We start from the raw sequence: 11,274 nt of genomic DNA on the forward strand, positions 1-11,274 counted from the left end.
CCTGGAGCCTGTTTCAGATTCTGTGTGTCCCTCTCTCTTTGCCCCTCCCTGTTCATACTCATATCTCCCTCTCTCAAAAATAAACAAACATTAAAAAACATTAAAAAAAAACCCTGGGGATAATAGTGGCTACTTGATGAGATTATTGAAAGAATTAAAGAAGAGAATGTTATACAAAGCACATTCTCAGCATTGTTGTTATTGTGGCTGTTGTTGGTAGTGTTATTAAATAATATTTTTACTACTTACCAAAAGTCAAAATCTTAGTGTTAAATAAGTTGTAGCTGCTATCCAGCTAGTAGTAGTACAGAGTTCCAGTAATAGTAAACTAGTATTCTCTTAACCACTGGTACCTTTAAATATAGTGTAGAATCTGAAACTTTTCACTACCAAGAGCTGTTTCAATCCTGCTATTTCTGTTTTTATTAAAGCATTAATTACCAGTATTCACTATAGTGTACTCATAAAAATCGTATTCAAAGCATAGTATTCATTTCCCTCTCAAACCCACACACCCATCCATCTCCCTGAGGCATCATTTTTTTTAACTTTTTCTTTTTTTTGTGTGTTTATTTATTTTTGACAGACAGAAAGAGAGACAGAGCACGAGTGGGGGAGGGGCAGAGAGAGAGGGAGACACAGAATCTGAAGCAGGCTCCAGGCTCTGAGCTGTCAGCACAGAGCCCAACACGGGGCTCGAACTCACAGACCATGAGATCGTGACCTGAGCCGAAGTCAGACACTCAACCGACTGAGCCACCTAGGCACCCCTCCCTAAGGCATCATTTTAGTTAGTCTGTATACCAACAAAGGATGTGTGGCTCTGTGAATTAAAGTGTGGACTGCCTAATTTTAATAAATACAACTTCTGAAATATATAGTATTTGAAGAATTTTGTTGACATATAGGCTATATTAATTAAGTCACTGAAATTTTAGATTTCTTACATTGCATTGCATTTTTAATTAGGTTTGGTGAACTTAGTCTTCCAAGTCTCAGATCTACCTCATGGTTCTCATTATCTAATAAGAGGTTAAATTGAGTTTAGGGTTGGGAAAGCCACATTATTTATAGCAAATATTTCTTGGGACATAAACTATTAACAGGTTGTCAGTTCAAATGCTAGGTCATTTTATAAGTGATGATATGCAGGTATTTCTTATATTTTTAGATTCTAGTAGGTAATTCTAGAAGATCAAGAATTTTGTTGTTTCAGGATGTCAGCAATAATGGCTACTATTTATTGAATTCTCTTTCATACATATAGTGGAGACAGGCTCAGAGAGCATCAATGATCTGGTTAAGGTCAGATAGTTTATAAGTAGGAATCCAGCTCTGTCTGCTTCTAAACTCTCTTCTGTAAATAGCAGCTGAACAAATAAAAATGGTAAGTGGCTTGTTTCAAATAGCAATTTACAATATCACTAACATAATAGAAATGTCAGTTTTACAGCATTTTTAATCTGGCTGGGAAATACTAGCCACAGTTCACAACTAGCATGATTCTCTTTTTATACTTAAGCCTTGTCACTTGGCCTGTCTTCAGAGAAACAGTACAGATTTTTGATAAAGCCTCTAATCCACTAATCCTTGGGCCTGGAATGGCACATTGGTAGGAAATGATGGCAGGCAGTGTGCTACCAATTCAAAGTGAGCTTTAAAGTCTTATAGCCCCTCCCTTGTACCCGAAGTGATGAGACAACAGAAGGCATGTAATTACAATAGCAGTTTCAAGCCATTCATCCTCTATAATCTGATAGCAAAGGAAAGAACATCAAAATAAAATTTCCTTGAAACTAGAAGCTTCTTATATGATTAAAAATGTACCACCTGTTTTATAACTAAAAGCTGTCCTCTGAAAGATGGAAACCTGATTAGAAGAGTGATAATATGAATAGTATGATGCAGACATGCCCCCTCTACACATTTTTTGACATTTGAATTTTTTGATAACATTTATGAAGATTCATTTATGTGGTTCAAGAATACTTTATTTGCAATATTTCTTTAAAATAGGATACCATAACAAATACGTGAAAATATTAAAACTGACTACAAATTTTAGCTTTTGAGTTTGAAATCTTTTCTTGGACTGTGCAAGACTATGTGTTTGAAATTTTAACATCTGGAAATTTCTGTTTATAAAAACTCAAGCATGGAATGGATAATTAATTCATGTTCTTAAGTTCATTTGGTGAGTTAGGCCTGTTCTTTAGAACTCCCAGTTGTTTTTACCAGGTTACTCATTTTCCAGATCACTAGCATCAGGATTAGTAGGTGAGTTGCACAACTGTTAAAATGAATGATAAGCTTCTTGAAGCCAGGAATTGCTTTATTTATCTTTGTATGCCATACAGTACCTTGATGAATGAGTTCATTACTTTAGTAATCTAATGTAATCTCTTTTCACACACACACACACACACACACACACACACACACACACACACACACACGTGACCTAATATTTAATGAGCTTTTACTAAATAAAATGAATATTATTTAATGTTTAGCTCTGTCAGGTAAGTTCCATTATTGTTCTTATTTTATAGATGATGAAATTGAGGCTTTTTTGGATGTTTATCTTTTGTGCATTTTGTAAAGTTGAGTGTTCATTTGGTGATAAAGTCTTATAGTATTTCTAGATCTTAAACCTACAGACTATAAAATACTCAACACAAGATACTTACTGTACAGTTCAACAAAACACTATTTGCTGAAGTAGAAACAGTATGGTGCTTTTTTTTTCTTTCTTTACTTCTTAGACATAGCTTTGTAAAAGAGATGCAAAAGAAATTCAAGACAAGTCTGTGGTTGTATTTTGTCGGGGGTTTATTATAAGCTATATTGAATATTTGCTGGTGATGATATTCTACTGGTAGTTTAACTGAGGAATTTACAGATGAGGGTTTTAAGCTAGTGTCATCAGCAGAGAAGTCAATATGGCCTTCATGTGTATAGCCTTAAACTTGGCAAGTTATTCAACTTTCTCCTCATTTCAAATTCGTCATGTATAAAAAGACTACATCTCTAAAAATCCCTTCTTGTTTTTTGTTTTAAGATATAGTTGAAGATATGAAATAGGATTAAGGTCACCAAAAGAAAGAAATGGAAAGAGAAAGGGAAAAGCCAAGTCATGAGCACTGGATAGTAATAATATCTTTGAAATGGTAGGAAGTTGTGACAGTGATCTGACATGGAGAGATCAAGGGAACATTTCTGAAGATGTAGTTAATAAGGTTGAAGGGGAAAGATCATAGCAAGCCTTACAAAAGCACGTTTACACTAATGTTGTGGGAGCCTAATGGTGGGGCGTTAAGAGAGACTATGAAAAACCCTTGGCACAGCATTTGTGCACTTGATGGTATTAGTTACCATCCTCTCTGATTAATTTCTCAGTACCAGTGGAAGCATATGGCAGGCCCCATAAATAATCATAAAATGATGGTGTTCTACATCAGCAATAATAATCCAGCCCTTTACTGAGTACGTACAACATGCCAGTGGTGTTGTACGCACTTCACCTGTGTTCGCACTTTAATCCTTGATGCAACTCTCCGAAGCAAGTACGATTGCTTTCCCTACTTTACAGATGGAGAGTTAGACAGGAATGCAGGGTTCCAAGTCATCAAAGGACACTTTCATTTCGTATCCTCTGCCAGTGAAGGAAGGGAAGTATGCTATATATTTTTATGTAAATAGTTACCAAATGGTCCATTTGGTATTTAGATATTTAGTAAATGCTTTTTATGGACAGTACTGAATAATTGAAGCACTGTTTTAGTTAGCTCTGAACTATTATCTTAAAATTGTATATGATGTATAGTAGCGAGTGAGAATAACTTTAATCAGCAGAATTTTGCGTGTAAATAAGTACTAATTCTCTTGACACTTTAGTGATTTCCATTGTTGTAACTTTTTTCCCCAACACTTTACTTGGAATTTCTCTGAGAGACCATTTATGTGACATATAAGAGAATTTAAGACTTCATAACCCTTTATGGCTGTTCTTAATAATGTATCCAGATCTACACCATCTTAGTCATTCCCTTTATTTTCAGGATTTGGCTCTGATTGGATTCTGGCTGTTTGCAGCAATCAGACCAACCTCAAAAGATAAGGATCACTCAAAAAGCTGTAATTTTTATAGTTTGTATTTCAGAGACACAAAGCAGAAATAATATCCTGACCAGGAGCCATCAAAATATTCTACTTGTTTTAGCTTGAGAAGAAAGCCCTACTTAGAGCCAAAAATAAAAGTTGGTCAGTGTTCTCTTTTGAGAAAATTTACAGTATTTTACCAAAATCAATTAATAGAAAAAGGTAACTGAGGTATGATCCTGGGCACATATTAGAGATTTGTTTATGCTTTAACTACATGTTCCTAGTGCTTATTCTAAATACTATAGCTCCCCTTCCACCCACTTGAAAAACAGCCATTTTTTTAATGTTAATAATACACATCTCTACAAATATAGGGATTATTAGGATTTAGGATATATTGGATTATAAGGAAACATATTTAGGCTATGCTTTTGGGAAATTAAGCAGTGAAATAATCCCGATTTAAATTTCATAGTAAATCACATGTGGAATATTTGCTGGAATATTGCTGGAATCACATGTGGAATATTGTTACTGGAAGATGCAATCTGGCCTTGGGAGCAAACAGTAGGAATATCTGAATTCTTTTTGTTTAATTACAAGAATCTGTTTAGGCAAAGAAATAGATTTTAACAGTTGATGGCACTTAGCTATGAAGTCACATTTTAAAGTATTATATATTGTACAGTTGATAACCAACTTTACAGCTGGTAGTAATTATTTTCACTGTCTTTTATGCGTATGGAGTAGGACTAAATCCTTAGAATATATTGAAATAATTTTTAATTTTGTATAATTACCATTTCTTTCTCAGTTCGTGTATAGTTTCACAGTGAAGAGGGGACGATGAAGTAGGTCAGTTTTACTGCAGAAAGTGAAGCCTTATTTAGGATTGCTGTAACTTCCAGCCTGGAATTTAACTTTTCCTGAGTAGGTGGTGCTGGGGGAAGATGACCCCATGTGTTTAAATTGTGTTTTTATGATGCTTAACATTTACGTTGCTCTTAGTATGCTGCATATGATTCTCTTGTGAGAATGTGGGAGAAAAAGGAATTTGGATAAATATCCTTGTTTATTTTTAGTATTATAAAGGGGAGACCAGTAAAGAAATAAAACCAGTCTGTTTATAACAACAGAAAACTTCCCCAGTTGCCCATACTCTTCAGGGATGTAATCTGAAACCACAAAGATGGTATACGTAGATCGTTGTGTGTGACTTTTCTTGGTCTTTTTGAAAGTAGTTTTTTCAAATTCTTATATTATGTACCCAACTACAGCTATTTAAAAATCAGGGATATAGTTTCCAGGATTTGGTATGCACCCTTGTGTGTGGATATACATTTGTTTGCCTTATTTTTTTTTGGCCATTTTTTTAAAAGTAATCTCTACACCTGGTGTGGGGGTTGAACTCATGACCCTGAGATCAAGAGTCATGTGCTGTCCCCACTAAGCCAGTCAGGTGCCCCTTTTCTGGCCATTTCTAAAGTGGGCCTTAACTCTTCTTGAATTAGCCACAGAATTGCACTTGTCTCCACCTCCCTTGTGTTTAGTTTCACTGTCAAGCACTGAGTCCAGAAAAGATGCTAGAAGGTTGGAATGTGGTGGATGAGGTATTTGAGTGTAGCCTTGTTCTGGAGGTGGTGATGATAGTTTACTATGGAGTGTTCATTTTGTGTTGGGCATTCTTCAGTCTTTTCTTTACAACAGTCCTAAGAAGAAGAACCTATTATTGTCATATTATTCTCTTGTAATATGATAATTTATATATTTTCTCATGTGTGAAGGTACAGACTAGAGTATTTAGCTATGATCTTGTCAGAGATTGACACTGGGTTAACTTTGTTAGTTGTGTATTGATTATGTATAATGAGGGAGTAACAGTAAATCCATAAAGTGAAATTGAGAGGAGAATGTCCTTTTTTTTTTCCCCCTCTCAAGGAAAAAGTGCATGATCATTGTTCTATTTGAAATGCTGAAAAGCTAGAAACAACCCAAAAGTTCCATAGGTAAATGTTAAATCTTAAAATGTTCTCTGTACAATATTTTATGCTTCAGAATTAGTAGTGACTATATTGATACCTGTAAAGATGCATTTAAAATGGTAAATGAAAAGCCCCACAAATTTATATTCACACTGACAATCTAAAAAATAGATCTATATATAGCACTTTATTACCAAGAAATCTGTATCTCTGTGAATACAACTTTGAGAAGCGGACAGTGCAGACAGAATGAGTAGGAAGTGACAGTTGTGTTTTGGAAAGCACTAGTGGCCAATTAGGTAAAGGAAAACAGTTAATTTAGAAGACTGGGATTAAAATAGAAGAATAGCAAAAATAAAGTTGGGGCGCCTGGGTGGCTCAGTCGGTTGGACATCTGACTTTGGCTCAGGTCTTGATCTCACGGTTTGTGGCTTCAAGCTCTGCGTCAGGCTCTGTGCTGACAGCTCAGACTCTGTGTCTCTGTCTCTGTCTGTTTCTCTGTCCCTCCCCCACTCGTGCGTTCTCTTTCTCTCTCTCTCAAAAATAAATAAACTGCCCAAAAAAAAGGTCAATCAAAGGACTCTGTCCTTTTAAATTTTGTAAATTGTCCTTGTTAAATTTTCCAGAAAATCTTTAGGAATGACACTCTGTGCCCTAGAAATGGAATTTCCCAGAGAAATTGTAGAAGTAGTATTTTCCCAGAGTGCATTTTGCAAAATTGTTTATGAAGTTAATAGTGTTACTTGTGAATACAAGTGTTTGTAGTGAAGCAAATTTGGGAAATCCTGGTTTCATAAGATTAAGCAGATTCTTTTGCATAGGACTTATCAGCACCCTTAATGAGCATTTTCCAAGTGGAGGCACATTATATAGTGTAGCATTTTATAAACTCAGGTACCTGGGACCACAGAGCTGTTTAGTTCTTATTATAGGAATAACGTTCTGCAGAATATACTTTAGGAAGCATTCTGGAGTGTTGCTGGAGGTGTCCCTGAGCAGGCATGAGGGGGTACACGTTGTGGCTCTCTCTGGATGGGTAAGGAGCTTGAGGTAGTAAGTTAAACTGTATCTTAGAGGAACTGTCCCAAAGCGAGGAATGATTATAAATCTTTGCTGTTACATTTTTTGCTTTTGAATAAAAATTCATGAAAATGAATTCTACAGCTAATCTAAAAGTAATCTTTGTTTTTAATGTCAGAAGTAAGCTCTGTGGAGGAGAAGTCAAACTTGAGAATCTGCATTTAATTTGGTTTTAATCTCTTAGCATCTAAGATAAGCCTATTATAAATTTGTAAAGATACAACATTTAGCTCTTGGCTTGTTCCATAGAACTGGCAGATGAATAATGGATGAAGATTATTATACTTAAGTAGAACCTGATGGAATTCTCCGTGTCTTCTTTCCCCCTCCTCCTCAGCCCTACTCCTCACTTGAAGGTTGCCGACAAAGTGCATGTGCCAGCCAGAGCCAGTGGCCTTTGTCTGTCCTCAGTTCATTGCAGCTCTCTGCCTCACCCAACCCAGTTGTCTACTCTGTCTCCGGAAGCACTCCTCTCTTGGCTTCTGTGACATTGCGCTCACCTGGTTTTGGGTCCTTCTCTCTGTACTCTGCATGTAGCTTTGCAGGTTCCTCTGCTTACCTCCAAATGTATTAGACCTGAGGGCTCAGTGTTGGGTCCCCTTTTCCTGCTTTGTACTCACTTCCTAAATGATTTCCTTCAGACTTGTAACCCTCTCTACTTACCCCTCTGGAGGTGAGGACTCCCAAATCTCATCTCCAGTCAAAAACTAACCATTGTACTTAAATGCTTCACAGGTAACTCAAACTTTGTGTTCAAAACTAAATTAAAAAAAAATTTTTTTTTAATGTTTATTTATTTCTGAGACAGGGACAGAGCATCAGTGGGGGAGGGGTAGAGAGAGAGGAAGACCCAGAATCCGAAGCAGGCTCCAGGCTCTGAGCTATCAGCACAGACCCTGATGCGGGGCTCGAACTCACGAACTGCGAGATCATGACCTGAGCCGAAGTCGGACACTCAACCAACTGAGCCACGCAGGCACCCCAAAACTAAATTCTTGAAATCTTCCTCTACTTTCCAACTTATTCTTTACTCACTCTTCTGTCTGCATTAATGGCGCTACCATCCTTCCAGAGTTTCCCTCCTCAATCTCTAATTCTTCACTTCTACTTGCCCGGCCCCCACTGTCATCCAGGCCACCAGAATCTCTGGCTTTATTTCTACAGTTTCCTCTTCCCTGATCTCCTCACTTTTATACCTCTCTCTTCAGCCTTTTTTTCTACCCAGTGGTCAGTTATGTTTCAAATATAAATCTGAACATGACACCCATTTTAAATAAAGCCTTGTAATGGCTTCCCCATTACACACTGAACTTAGCACAAAATCCAGACTCCTTATAATGGCCTTAAAGGGACGTTCACAGGTTGGTCCTTCCCCTCTCTTTCCTACCTCATCTTGTATGGTAGTCTTGCCACTGTACTCCAGCTACACTGACCTATTTTCAGTTCCCCAAACATGCCAACTCTTTCTGCATTGGCCTTCACACATGCCATAGCTTTTCCTTGGAGCAGCTTTTTGCCTGTCCTTTGCATAGCTGGCTCATTAAGGACCATCCTCCTTAGGGGAAGCCTTTGCTGACTGTAGGTTTATGTATCCCTCCCCCCTCCCCCGTCCCCATGACTTGCACCACTGCTCTGTTATTTCAGAGAGCCCGTCACAATTTGTTTATTTATACTCTCCCACACTTGATTATAAACTCTTGAAGGCAGAGACTGTACTTATTTTATTCATTAATGTATGATCAGCATATAGCATGTAGGAAAGTGCCCTATAAAAATGTATTGTTAAATTAAAAATGCAGTGACTGAGTGTAAAGAGTTCATTTTTTTAATGTTACTTTCTTTATTGTGTTCTGAGTATACTGAGTATGTGTCTATAGCTATGAGCTCAGAGTAGTCACTTATTGTTTCATTCAACAAATATTGATTCAACACTTGCTAGGGTAGAAAGGAATGATAAATGAGGTAAATGATAAATAGGACTGTGTCTAAGAGCTCATAATCAAGTAGGGAAAACAGACAAGTAAACCAATAATTATAATACAGTACAGTAGCTGCTACAATTTAGGCTTGTACTGAGTTCATTAGGACCCCCAAATATGGGTATTTTTCAAGGGGTGTCTTTGAAGGGCTCTGGCATGGAATATAGCCAGGACCACTAGGCAAGTCAGATAGGAGCAGGAAACTAGAAGGATGTTTTTACCAAGAGGTTGTATGAGATGTTAAAACAGCAGGAAACCCAAATCTATTAGGTTCTGCAGTTTCTGATAGCAAACATTAAGAGGTTGGATAGCAAGATATCCCAAAAACTTTTTAAAAATTTGAATCTGTTCCTGAGTTTGAGTAGGGACAAGCTGGGTGTGGCAATAATGAAGAATACCCATGAAGAATACATCAGGGTCTGAGGCTAAAGATGTGGTAGGACAGAATCCAGATTGAGAAGGACACCCTGTGCTGGGCTAAGGGTTGGGACTTCAGAGAGCCCCTGAACAGTTTTAAGCTGAGCTATGTAATGTTTCAGAAAAGTCATTCTGGTGGCACTGGAGAGGAGCGGTCTGATGGACATGGTACTGGAGACAGACAGACAAGGATAGAGGAAATTAAATAGACAACTGGCAGAGGAAGAGGAAGGAACAGATATAAGAGAATTTAAAAACACTGGTGAGGAAGGAAGATGATTTCCAGATTTTTGCTGATTTGCAGAACTAGTTGACAGAAGTATTGTTCATTAATTCAGAGGGAAGGGTGAGGAGCACATTTTAAGAGGAAAGATCTCTCTTTTGAATTATTGAATTTGAAGTAATGGTACGATATATATTCCCAACTATTAGATGACTGAGTATTCATGGTCACTATTAGAGATTCAGTCATGATGGTGTATGTGGCAATTAACATACAACTATTTAAGAACATGGGAAGACACGCAGAGGAAAAAAGCCGAGGACAGAATCCTGGGGAACATACATGTATACAGAGATGTTAGTGAAAGAGAAGTCTCTACAAATATGACCAAGAAGGAACAGTTAGAGAGGTGGGAAGACAACGGTGCTGATTTTCAAAGAGAAGGTAAGAACTCAGAGGTGTCATATACCATAGGGACCATGTTAGTAACAGGAGAGTAATGGTCCTTCCATTGTAAGCTGATTAGTTTTCTTGGCTACAGACTATACTTCCAACCCTAATTATTTTGAAAATATCTGATCTTAGTCAAAGGAAGGGAAGGGATGATTGGTTATGTGGTTATATCAGTTCAGATTGATCCCTCCCTCTGGAAAATCAATTAAATACACTACTGTATTGGGAGGGCATTATATTTTCATGTAACAAATACACTCTTTGTTATATACCAGACATTGAAATTGTAAAGCACTATATTTATTTGATGCAGTTTCACTACCCGTCATACAGTGAACATACTGATAGTTTTTTCTTTTTTTAAGATAGCATGCTTTTAATGTAATGTTTAGTAGTAAAGATATGATAGTTAAAGGAATATAGGTCATCTTGAGAAGGCAGGTGTCCTTGGTACACTCTCACTCAGTTCAGTACCCAGTCCTTGGCTTTGATCAGATTGTGGGGATGCACTCATGTTAGCCTATCTAATAAGATACTCGTTTATAAGGAAACCAGAATGCTAATTTAAAAAATTCCAGTGAAACATCTAACTGAGCAGACAAGCTATTCATGCTTGTTGATCTTTTTTGGGAAAATTTTATAATGGAGTAGAAATACAAGCAGGTAAATGTGGGATTCTGAGTAGAGGCGATTCGTTGAATAATCTTATTTTGAAGGTGAAGAAAATTGATCTGTGTTCTATATTCAGAGTACTCTTTGGGTACTGTAACTAAAACTTAGCTGGCATTGAGGGCCTATGAGTAGGTGGTGTGTAGGGTACAGAGACCAGGAAATCTCTCTGCACTAGAGGACTTAACCATCTAGTTGAGGACAAGTGCATTCCCTAAGCCTAATGACCAAAGAATTGATGCTATATCTTCCTCTAAGCGAACTGGTATGAGGGATTTGTAATGCTTCGTGTTAGTGCATACTGTTCAGTGCAAATGGTTCTTGAAATGTACTAGAAAGCTATAATAATTTTTCTTTGAACCTTCAG

General features: G+C 37.1%; 1 protein-coding gene across 4 annotated transcripts in view; it reads left to right on the top strand.

Moving 5' to 3' along the window:
• Window positions 1-11,274, top strand: part of BMP2K (BMP2 inducible kinase) — a 133,501-nt gene that overhangs the window by 114,329 nt on the left and 7,898 nt on the right. The window lies entirely within an intron of this gene.

The sequence above is a fragment of the Lynx rufus genome, unplaced genomic scaffold, assembly GCF_022079265.1.
Source record: "Lynx rufus isolate CCGP_SWC_20201006 ecotype Redwood Valley unplaced genomic scaffold, mLynRuf1.p SCAF_3, whole genome shotgun sequence".
NCBI classification, from domain to species: domain Eukaryota; kingdom Metazoa; phylum Chordata; class Mammalia; order Carnivora; family Felidae; genus Lynx; species Lynx rufus.